Genomic DNA, 12,572 nt, shown 5'->3' on the forward strand with positions numbered 1-12,572 from the left:
TGTGCTCTCTCTCTCTCATTCTCGCTCTCTCAATAAATAAATAAAATCTTTAAAAAAAAAATAAAAAATAAAACACTTCCTGAACAGAGATGCGAACTCTTCATTGAGCCCCCGTGATCCCAGGCAGTGCCCTGGATCTGAGGCCTGTAAGAGGGAACATGGCGGATGTGGTGGTAGGCCTCAGTGTCTGTGGCCCAGCTCCCCTCGCGAGCCTGGGGGATCTGCCTGGCCCAGGTCACACAGCTGGAATACCGGTTACCATGGAGACCCCAGGGCGAAGAGGAGGGACGTCCACTCTGGTATCATCCAGCAGCTTCCAACCTTCTTTCATCCTGGCCCAAGCTGTGGCCCTTCTTCCAGTTGCCAATACCACCCACATGGGGCCTCCGGTGGAGGGAAAAGGAGCAGCTGACCCCCGGGGGGGTGGCGGGGGGAGAGCTTCAGGCTGAAGGTGATGTTCGCAGCGGAGGAGGAGGAAGTGAGCCCTGCCCCACGGCTGGCCAAGCAGAACTGCCACGAAGAAAATTATGAGGTGAATTAAACTTTAATTTGATTTTTATTTGGTTCCAGCAACCAATAAAGGGACAGCAGTTTTCCCAAGTCCTGTCAACGGTTGGAGGAATGTTTTGAGAACATCTGTTTTATTAACGGCAGCAACAATAAAAGCCAATCCCATATTTGTAGAGGAGCCGCCTTCCGAGGCCCCCTGAGCACTTTCACTGATCTTGTCTGTGGCCTTGCCCCAGCAGCCGCAGAGAAACTGTATTTACTTGTAATTAAGCTTAACTACGGAGCTTTCTTGCAGCCCTCCCCACTGCTACCTCCTCCACCCCGGGGAACCAGGAAAAGGCGGGGGGGGGGGGGGGGGGGGGGGGGGAGTGGGCAGTTGGAGAAGGAGAGTGGGAGAGAGGGAGCGGGAAAGAGCCAGGAGCCAGCTCTCATTCCTTCATCAGCCTTTATTCGACACTTGCTGGGGACTCAGCACCCAGCAGCCTAGCACCGCGTGCTGAGTTTTCAGGGTTTAGGAAAATATAGAGCGATGCGTAGCCCCCGGGAAAACGTGGGAAAGCGTTTCTGGTTTGCATAAAATTCCATTTACCTGAAAGAATAGAAAAGCGCAGAAATTTCTTATGTTTCCCCCAAGCCTTTTCTCTCTTTTCCCCCCTTCCTCTTGCTGAAATGCCTAAACTGTTTAAAAAATAGACAGCATTTATTCTAATTACTTGACAGAAAGTATGTATTACAACAATTTCCAAACTGACTGTAGATTAGGCACTGGAAGTGATTGATGTGCTTTTACTTGTAGGGGCCAAATGGGATACACGAGAAATACTGGATATCCATGCAGTGGAATATTGTTTGACCAGTAAAAGGAATACAATACATGCTTCATCGTGAATGACCCTCGGGAACACTATGCTAAGTGAGAGAAGCCAGTCACGAATGAGAATACATTAACTGCCTGAGATAGGAAATGAAGTGTTTGGTGATGGGATAAATCTTCAAAACGCTGCACTGGATGAGCAAAGTGATGGAATGCGTATGCACAGAGTGGGGGTACACGTCTTCCTACACCTGGGGCCGAAAGGGGTACGTGGGGTTGGGTTGGAATGATGGGCAGGGATGAGCGGAAGGGTCTTAGATGGGTCTGTGATGGTAATAATGTATCACAATGTATCTTTACCTTCTAAGGTTATTAAAATATTGCAGAAAAGATTCTTAGAAAAGAAGCTGGGGAGATTAACTCTCGAAAGAACAATATAAGGCAAAATATAACCAAGAATAATGTGTTGTTCAAGTTACAAGTCAGATGGAAAATTCAGTCACTTTAAAAAAATTTAAAATTATTTTTTCTGTTAAAGAGCAATATATAAATTAAAAATATCAATAAATGTATTTATTTCTATTGTTTTTTTTCCCCCTAGCCTTTTTTGGTTGTTTTTAAAGTTATCCTCACAGTCCAACCCCGTATTATAATATACATTTTTCAGTTCAAGTTATAGGAAGGATTTATTCATGTTATCACAAATTCTTAATAAACATCACATTAATCAGGCAACTTTCTTAGTATGTGTATTGTTAGAAGGGAACAGATTCAAAATGACTGGTAATAAAAAAAATCATCTACACAAAAAGAGAGGCAAACTTTGATTAATCTGGATACTTAGAGAATTAATTCTCATTTATAGAATAAGTCTCTACCTTAAGAATTATGCAGTGTTCTAACCAGGGAAACAGGAAATGCAATTAAAAAGCTAAACAGCACAAAGGTATCAATATCAGCTTTTCTTCACCAGTCTCTTGGCAACGATTTAAAAAAAAAAAAAAACTGTTCTCAGGATGACGGCAGATACAGAATGGAACAAAGAAGTCAATTGGATTGTTGAATGAGGTTGTTTTAAAGTCACAGCTGAAACAATAGTCTTGAAAGGCAAGGTACCAGAGAGTGGAAAGGTTCTTTTTTAAATTCCAAAAGCTGGCTTTGAACATCAAAAGCCAAACGGGAAGGAAGCTGGGCATAACATTTATCCACAAACCACAGAATAGGTAGGAGTGCGTGACAGAGTAGGCTGCCTCCTGAGAATTGTTTATTACTCAGATAAAGAGCTCAAAACAGAATGTAAATCAACTTTATCACTATGAACACTATTTAGTTCAGTTGGCACTTTTTTTTTGGTAGCCAGACTTCCTTGATGAAGGGAAGAGTGTGTTGATTCACATGCTAGCAGAGCGTCCTTCTGTTGCAAACCAGCACTTTGAGGAGCAGGATGGAAGAGACAGTTTTCCATTCCACAGCAGGAGGTGAGAGAGAACTGGTTAAGGAGAACAAGAGAAGACACCACTGTGGTGCTTCCCTGTGGGAACGTTTGGAGTCCTGACCACCATCTCTGCACCCCTCTCCTTGGGCTTCATCCCAGCAACTGGGTGTTGGCCAAAATTGACAGACACCTCTGATAGGTTGGCGCCTGAGATGAGTAGGCACTCCTGCCTTGCTCCTCAAGGGGTAGCCTTGGGAGGTGGTGAGGCTCTTAGAGAAAGACATCTTCCACCAGCACCCGCGATGTGGAATGTGCCAGAGCGGTGGCCACTACCTCACGGCATCTTAAAGACCTTGAGGTCCGTGGGGGGAGGAGAAATGTTGTAAGAGGGTTAATAGATACCAGAGGCCCCTGGTTGGGATGAGGAGGGGCCGGAGTGGTGAATCAGTGCCAGCCATCTACTGCGAAGGTTGAGAGGAAAGTCACAGGGCCAAGATGGCCTGCAGAATGGAAGGCAGCTGTGGGGAAAGGTGTCCCCCTGTGCCTCTCCTCAGTAGGGGCACTTACCTACTCTTCTTATTCCCTCCATTACCCAAAATTTAGATGTGCTCTCCCCATTCCCCACTGGACAAGGAGGGGAGCAGAACTTTGAGTTTACCAAGTATTCTTCCCTTACAAAATGGCTGATCATCACACTGAAAGTGAGCAGAGTGGGTAAGACTAGACGTTCTACATTGGTAAAAGTGAGGGCTTGATCATAAAGTTCAGTTAAGAGGAAACAGAGGTACATTTCTGTACTTTCTAGGCTGTTTCAGTCAGAGGCGGCTAGATTATGCTGCAATATCAAATAACCCCCAAATTCCAGGCACATCTACCTTGGGTCAGTGAGGGCTTGGCTCAACGTTGTTCTCACTTCAGGACCTATGCTGATGGAGCTGGAACTGGGCCATTTGCCCGGCACAGAGCTCTGGGAGGTCCCAGTCCGGTGGTGACACACACCACGTCTAGTACTTCCACTCACAACTTATTGGCCTGAAAGGGTCACAGGCCCTTGTGCAACCAGGTGAGGGTCAGGAAGTCTGTGTCCAAAAGGTGGAGGTCTGAGAATATTTGGTGAACATCACTAATAACTACCCCTTTAGGTGTAAAATCCTTATGCACTGCATGATTTAGGGCTCAAATACAAAAACAAACAAAAAAAGCCCCCAAAACAAAAAACCCAAAATAAGATAAACACAGCATAGCTGTTTAGAGCATAGAACCTGGGGTTGAATTTTGCCTCTGCTACTTGCAAATGGTGGTAGGATCTTGTCTAAGTGACTTAAACCTCTGTGACCCTTAGGGTTTCCCTCAGGAGTGAATATTGTATAAATTTTATATATTATAAAAATTTTATATATTATATAAAATTATTATATAAAATAACTTCCTGGCACGTAGAAGTGACACAACAAAGAGCTATTATTTTTATCTTTTTTGTTATCATTTTGCTTCTTTCTTTGTAATCCCAATTAAGTAAGGGTTCTAGTTAGCTGGATTTCAGCCAGTTGAAGTGTTTTTTTCTTTTCTTTACTTTTTTTTTTAGGTTCACTGTCTTTTAAAAATATAGTCAGATACTCACGGATATTTGCAGCCATAGCCTTTGGGTCACTCTGACTGATGACTGATGAATCCCCATCCTGGAATGACTGTCTGCCATTGGGTAGAACCAGTGGTCAGGGACTTGGAGTTTTGTGGGCTTCATGGTTGGTCGTAATTGGGAACGACTGGCTGCCCTCACCAGACCTGACAAATGCGAAACTAAGTAGAAACAAAGCGAGAGAGAGAGAGAGAGAAGCAAAGGAAACATAGCCATGCATTGCTACTGTGTTCACCTTAAACCAATATCAACACGGTCCACAGTTAACCCTGGGAGGGTTTCCACCAGCAAATGGTCTTGCCACTTCTTTAGAATGAACCCAGAGAGTCTGCGTGCTATATATATATATATTTGTATACATTTTAAAAAAAGATTTTATTTTATTTATTTGACAGAGAGAGAGCGCGCGCACAAGCAGGGGGAGCAGAAGGAGAGGGAGAAGCAGGCTCCCCGCTGAGCAGGGAATCCAAGGTGAGACTGGATCCCAGGACCCCAGGATTGTGACCGGAGCCGGAGGCAGATGCTTAACGCCTGAGCCACCCTGGTGCCCCTACATTTTGATATTGAGTATGAAAAGTTCCCCAACAGAAACATGGAAATAGCAGTACTGTCCATTTCCAGTTCCCACCTGCGTGTGCCGGGGTGTCAGCCAGGGCTACGGAACAGGGAGAAAGAGAAGAACTTCCCCTATGGCAGCAGTGGTCCACCTGCTCGGACCACTTCCCTCTCCCACGCCCCCTGCAGCCCGCCACACAGGTGGAGGAGACACAGGCCCCAACTCACGCGTCGCTGTATACCCTCCCTCCTTTCACCCCACCCTTCTCTTCTCAAGGAAGAGGCCCAGGTTTGGGCAGCAATAAAAGGAACACTTCTGGAAGGCACATTTCTCCCAGAGTCTCTGTTGCGTGTGTGTGTGTGTGTGTGTGTGTGTGTGTGTGTGTCTGTGTGTCTGTGTGTCTGTGTGTCTGTGTGTTTGTAGAACAAGCCCTGTGTATTCTTTTTAATCACTGGGGAACCAGGTATGGTAGCTGAAAGCAAAATGCTAGACACTGACTAAGAGTAACCATAAAGGTGAATAGGTTTGGCCTGAGGCAGAATGATGTTTCTCGTAGAGATATCCACTGCTAACCCTGATTATGTTGCAAACTAAGCTCAGACAGAGACTGAGGACACTCCCTTCCTGTTTGTAGTGTCACCGGGTCATCCATCCCCCCAAAACACCAGGAATAAGACAAAACAAACGTCCAGAAACAATTTTTTCTATAGACCAATCCTCAGTACACATTCTGCCAAGAGAATAAAAATGTCCTTCAAGGAAGGACAGCCTCAGAAATTGCATTCTCTTTCAAAATTAATTTTAAAACCCCGTGGCAGGGATGGGGAGAAAATCCTTTAGCATACCTTATAAAGCACAGGATAAGGTCAGCCATAAATAGCGGAGTCCCTCTCCTAACTTGGTTTGAAAGAAGAGTGAGACTGAGCGGAAAACACATGGAATAAAAGATTTCACAGGAAAGGGAATGCCGAAATTAATTAGAGGTACCTGCCGAATGAGAATTTAGATCTCCCGGAGGACACAGATGTCCTCCCTGAATCCTGTCTGGAAATGATGTTGGAAAGGTGGGATTCCAGGCTGCTCGGAGGCCCTCTGCTTTCTCGGAGCAACTGAGCAGAACCAGGGAAAATTCTTCAGATTTACAAGGTGAAGCCTGGAGTGAGCAACTATTAATCAGGAAACCAGTATCTGGGTTGACCAGCAGCCTTGGAAATCACCTGGATCAAGAGGAAAATGTGTGGACATGTGTGCATTTGTATGTGTGCATGTGATCATTCACAGATACGTGACGAAGGAGAGGGTTGAAAAGTCCTTGATACCAGAAATGGAACCTGGGCAGGCCCAGGCAGGACCCAACCCCACTGAGGTCCCATTCCAAAGGTGCAGGAAAAGGAGGGTAGCGTGGGAAAATCTTTACCTGGCCTGCCCACTCAGGGTAATAGGATCTCGGATGCAACTGTTGGTTGGGTCCAGTTAGGTCGGGTATCTTTCGACGCCACCCAAAGCGTTTTGCTTGCTTGTGACTTTCTGGAGGCAGCAAGATGATTCGTTGAGAGTGACTGTGCCCACACTCTTGGGATTTCTGGTGGTAGTGTGCACACTGCACTCTAAGCATCGAACTGAACAAATGAATGTATTCTTTTATTACAATGATGGTTTGAAATGCTATCTTTTTTTTTTTTTTTATGATTCTAAAAGTGACCCATGTTCTCCAGTGCAGTTTTGGAGGCAATCCTCCCTTCCATCTCTCTCCAGATTGGTAGGACAGATCAGGGGTAGCCAAGGGCCCACCTTTACTCTGGCGCTGATGATGCCTGTCTTCTTGGGTTGGGTGACTGTGCATCACTTCCTGATCCTCTGATGCACGGAGCTTGTTTACCTTCCAGTTCTGCATAGTGGGGGTCACTCTCTCTTCCAGCCTACGATGAGCCTTAGTGGAGTCCCTACGGAGGTTTGTGACAACTCTTTGGAGACATGGGCAACACTGCAAAGCCCTGTGCCCACTGCGATGGAAAGAAGAGGGAGATACTACTCCTCACTCACCCTTTCATGCAGGATGCGTCAAGTAAAGCCCAGGTCTGGCACCTGGAGGACCTGGTGGAGGTCACTCCAGCCGGAGAAGCAGTGGGCAGAGGCCCCCCAGCGAGGGCTGCCCTTTGGTGCCCACCTGGCTGTGAACATCGTGAGGAGCTCCCTAGGTAGTGGGAGCAAAGCAGAGCAGGGCAGTGGCAGGGGTTGCCGAGGGGTCTCTCATCGGCACACGAGAACTCTGTGGGAACCCCCTAAAGGAACGGGTGCGGCAGAGGAGGGGTGCAAGATGCAAGGCCCACAATAGCAGACTGAAGAGAAATACTGTTTATTTCTGCTCATGTGACCCTGTCTTAGCCTCCAGGCCCATGTGGCTTTGGATGCAGACGATCATGTCAGGGCTTTTATATAAAATCTATAATAAAAATATTTTTTCTCTCTGTAATTATTTTAGGTGCCCTTTTTAAATGTAGAGTCTTCCTCAACCATGTTTTCATTGAATATAGAAATGCAAAATAAAGCTGCAGAGCCACCTGGGTGAATCCAGAACAGACCTAGGTCCAGCCATGACTCACAGACACTGTGAGAAATTAATCTTACCAAGGTCCTGGGGGTGATCAGACTCCGTGGCTTTGACCCACACTTTACAGAGCTCATAAAATACAGATGGCAAAACAAAGATGCCCTTTTATTAATGCACATTTAGATCAATGTCCACGAAGGTGACTAGGTACTCCTGACCCTTGAACTACAAATTCTCTCCCTGAGGGGAACTACCGGGGAAGCTCATTTATAATCAGAAGCATTCCAGGGGAGCGCGGAGTCAGAGAAGGGTAGGGTATGAGATTCACCTGTTCCTGGCAGGGCCCAGGCTAGCCCGAGGCGGCTGTCTCCCCAGCGGGGATCCATGTGCAGGTCAGAAGGCCAATGGGACATCATCATGAATCTGCTGGAATGAGAGGGAGTTCCCCTTCCAACTCTCCTTCTGCCTATCACATCACTTCTTAAGGGAAGCAAACCAACTTTCCAAAAGCCAATATACTGGTTTGCTAAAAGTCAGGTACTGAATCCTCAATTTGCCGAATGAGCAACTTACTAAATTACTGATTCACCAAAACCCTGCTTCTGTTCCCTATTTCCAGAGCTTGTCACAGATGGCTTGTAAGACGTCACTTCACTTGTCTTGGAGGCCTCGTTTCCAGTGTCTGTTTGGTGTGGCCCCTGGGAGCTGCTTCACCCAGCAACCCCACTAACGGTTTGTCAGGTTGGCCCGGTTGAGTGCTGGTTTTGTGTTTTCTAATGTTCAATCTCTACTGTGCAGCATTCTATATGTTAACAGGCGAGCTCACTCTTCAGTACAGCCTCATGCCTTCTCTAGTTTTGAGGCCTCCCGCATCACCTGGATTTTATAGGCCACACACCTAAAATGATATAGAGAACTCCTTACATGAGAAGGATTTTGCTAGTCTCCGCATTTGTTATGGATAAGCAAAATTAACAAGCAGACAAAAATCTTTGTTCAAAAGACTGATAAAGTCAGCAAAAATAGGGAAGGGCAAGTTGGTATAAAACTGTTTAAAGGGCAAACCATTTTTTCACATACATGACATTAAAGTGAAAGGAGTCTGAAATTTGAAACATGCACAAAATATCTGATTGAGCTTATTCACAAGGCCATGATTAAGGATAATAGGAAAGACAACGGGCTAAATGTACTTGCAGAGAGAAACCTATCTTATTATTTATCAAATCCTTGACACTGGAATATGTGCACACTGCATGAAACTTGAAGTATACAAGATCCTCTCAATACTTAGTGACATAGACCCACAGGGCCAAAATCACTAGCATCTGGCCAGCCTCAGGGCCACAGCTGTAGCAAACTGACTTGTACTGAAATCGCCCGGTCTAGCTGTTCTAGAGGTTACCAGATTTGGCAGTTTGGGGTAAATTAATCATTCAGCAAATTAATTTTCAACATGTTGGCTTTTGATGAATTGGTCACCAAGTGACTTATCTTTTGGTGAATTGATGTTTGATCAATTGATTTTCGTCAAATTTACCTAAAGTTCTTTGAATTTATTACCACCACCGTTTAGGTTCGCATTAAATCTCTAGTCTTAGGCACTTCTAGCTCTTGAAGATGACTTTTCGCAAATCCCCGATTGAACCCTGCTGTGTTGATTTTGTAGTTTAGTCTGAGGAAAAGCAGAGTTTTCGTTTCTGGGGAAACAATGTCACTAACACGCATGCCTGTGCTGTTTATCAGTATTTGGGTCTCTGGTTCCAGGATGCTGCTGAATTTTCACACATACACAGCGTTAGGGCATGCGATCTTCTTGTAAATAGTTTCCTGGGGTCTCCCCAGACATTGATTCTCAATGAGGGTCACACCACTGGGAGTATTTTGGAAATTTATGGGGGCAGTTTTGTTTGTCACAATGACCGGAGGGTACCACTCGATGTAGGAAAGACATCAGGGTTTGAAGCCGACGGCCAGGAAAGAGTTCTTGAGACGTCTTTGGTGCAAAAAGGTGATTTTATTAAAGCCCGTGGACAGGACCCGTGGGCAGAAAGAGCTCTACTGGGGTCGTGAGGAGTGGCCCATTATATACTTTCAAGTTGGGAGGGGATTAGGGAGAGCATAAGTCTCTAAGGAATTTTGGAAGCAAGGTTTCCAGGACCTTGAGGGGGCTAGCTATTGTTAGGGAAACATCATTTATTACTGTCTCAAAAAACCTGAGTCATGAGACCCTTCAGATGTATATCAGTGGGTCATATGCTTGGGGGCTGGTTGCCAACACGTATCTTGGGGGGCTTAGAGATAAAGGAAATTTCTAAAGGAATTTTTATACGTTAAAGTAGACTTACAGGATCCTGGGGTGGGGGGGGTGTGGGAGTGGGTCGGGCTAGGATTGCCTTTTGGCCCTTAGCAAAGTATTAACATCGAGGCAGTTGAGTTCCTAGAGGAATGTCCCTCTGCCTGTTTCAAGGACTTGTCGATGGGCTGTAGGTAGTAAGGAAATTTAATAATTTTTCTTCTGCCTTTGATTCCCTTATCATCACTGACAGCTTAGGGAAGGGGTCAAGGATGCTGAGCTTCCTGAAATGCGTAAGGTCATCCTCCAAAACAGCACCTGTTCTGGGTCTCATATGACTTTGGGAAATCGCACTAGACATTTGTGTAGTTGAAATTCCTACCGATAATTATCTAAGCCTAGAATATAACTGTGAATCAAAGGGAGATGATATTAGGTTTTGTTTAGAACTTTGCCAAAAGTTGCTCACAATTTTGGAAATGCGTGTTTCCAACAGCAATACTTCTCATGACACTAGATCACCAATTTAACCACAACTATATCAATCTGTTTTTGTAGCTCTTGTGCTCACGATGATTTTCAGTAAAGGTGCAAGCATCTGGCTCTTTGCTATGTCTTCTGGTGTAGTCGTGTGCTAGGATCACATTTTAAAACATACTTTATTTCTGATTACTCTCCTTTTATTTTTACCTTATATTATAGGAAGGACATCATACTGATTTAAAAAAAAATATATGTGTAGGTCGATTGTATTACCTAAGAATTTCATTTGCAGAGAGTAAAAGGGATATGAGGAAAGATTTCCTATAAAAGGGAAACATGGTTTCCCAGAAGGCTGTCCTCAACTTTCTTTCTCCCTGCACTGCTCCATTGTCAGGCCCTGGCACTCCACTTTCTGAACCTCTAATTGTGCTCTGAGGGCAGAAGGAGATTTGTAGTCAGCCTAGGCTTTGAGGCAGGAAAGAACAACCTCCAAGACGAACTGACCTCACCAGAGTCCTCAGGGGCTCCCAGGTCAGTGACTGCCTGTGTTGCAGCATGAAGCATCTTCACCCCCACCCCCCACTCGCCAACACTCCTCGTCCCAGCTCCCCGGCTAGAGGTGCTGGAGCTTTCGCCGTGAAAGCACTTCTCTCCCACTGGTAAAGCCTCAGAGGAGGGATGGCATGCTTTAAGAGAATGCCAAAAGCCTGGCTGAGCCCAGGGTATCTCTACATTGGACTTTCAGTTAAAAACCACAGTATCTCTCAAAGATTCCTGCCTCTTTAGGAACGTGTCCCCTGCGAAGAGTAAACGACTAATGCCTGGGCGTTATTACCTGAGATTATTAGGTTAGCCAGGCTGGATGCAAGCAAGAGAGGGCCAGGCCTCTGCAGAAACCGGGCCCTGGTGTGGGAAGCAAGAACGGGTCAGGCCCCTGGGTCTGGTCAAGGAACCCAGTGGGTGTGGGCCCTGCAGGGGTCACCTGGAGGGGGCGGCTGGCGCAGACGTTAGCAAGACTAGTCTCAAGACAGGCCACCGACAGGGAAGACGAGGGACAATGTCCCACAGGAACATTGCCGGAGAAGCTGGCATCCTGCCGCATAAAGATGGGCCTTGCAATAAGGACGGCAGGTAGGAAATACAACCAATAGTCATCTCTGTTGGTGGAATCCGCGGTGATTTTTACTCTCTTCCTTTCCCTCTTCTGTATTTCATAGAAAACAGTGAATAAGCAGCGCCCCGGCTGGCGTTTGGCTCCCACAGTCATACTGCTTGGGTGTGAGTCCCCGAGCTGCCGCTCAGGATCCGTGATCGGACACAGGTGACGACTTGCCCGCAGTCTGCTGCCTCACATGCAGCGTGGGCACGTGATAGAACGGACCCCGAGGAGCAGGGAGAGGGACTGAGTGAATTAGCACACGGTGTCACCATGCTCCACAGCTGAAATAGTGCCAGGGGCTGTAAATTTGGAAGAGCGGGTTTCTCCAGGGTTGATCTGGACCAGCCGTGCCTCGAGGGGAGCCTTCCGAGGTGGTCATCGCCTGTGTCCCCTGGGGCCTGGCTCCCCCACTTTAGGGAGACACAGGGATCCTGGTCAGGTGCTTCCCTGCCCAGAATAAGCAAAGAACTGGACTAGCCCAGCACAGAGAGCCCAGGCGGTGGTGGCAGAAGCAGAGCAGGATTGAGAGAGCCCCTGGCCTGGAGAGGGGTCATCCAGGCGAGAAGTGACCGCCCTGGTGACCAGGGCTGCCTTGCCCAGGGAGGTTGGTCATCGGTGTCTTCACTTCCCCTTCAGCACCGCCCCCCGCCACTTCCAACCTTATGTCTTGTAAAGTAATGATATCGTGGGCCAGAGCCAGAGTATTCTTACCTTCCATTAAGTGCCAGCGCAAATCTTAACTATACATTGCCTGAATTTATTTTTAAATACCATTCGCCACTTTAACTTTGGTTAATTCCAGCAACTTTTAACTTGGGTGATTTTTTTCCTTTCTCCATTAACCAACCAATATTTACCTAGCGCGGGTTACGTATTGGACAACAATCAAGTCCTCTGACCGGCCAGTATGGGCTCTCGTGGCTACTACAAGCGCGCCAAATGTTGATTTGGGGCAGCTAGAAAGGAGACTCGCTGCCCATTGGAAAAGTCAGCAGTGTCTGTGGGGCTGATTCCTGAAGCTTGGGACCCTGCGTGTACCCTGGGCTCCCGGGGCTTGGTGAAGATGGCCATGCTGGGATGGGTGGATGGCAGCTTGGATTGGCATGACCAATACAGAGGTGCCTCCTGC

At 46.5% G+C, this 12,572-nt stretch overlaps 1 long non-coding RNA gene across 1 annotated transcript; it reads left to right on the forward strand.

Annotated features, from left to right (window-relative positions):
* The first annotated feature begins 219 nt into the window (after positions 1 to 219).
* LOC113933624 lies at positions 220 to 5,265 on the forward strand. Its single transcript, XR_003523407.1, has 3 exons — positions 220 to 532; positions 1,307 to 1,590; positions 4,794 to 5,265. It is a non-coding gene; the product is annotated as an uncharacterized LOC113933624 (long non-coding RNA).
* Positions 5,266 to 12,572: the final 7,307 nt, after the last annotated feature.

The sequence above is a fragment of the Zalophus californianus genome, chromosome 10 (genome assembly GCF_009762305.2).
Source record: "Zalophus californianus isolate mZalCal1 chromosome 10, mZalCal1.pri.v2, whole genome shotgun sequence".
NCBI classification, from domain to species: Eukaryota; Metazoa; Chordata; class Mammalia; order Carnivora; family Otariidae; genus Zalophus; species Zalophus californianus.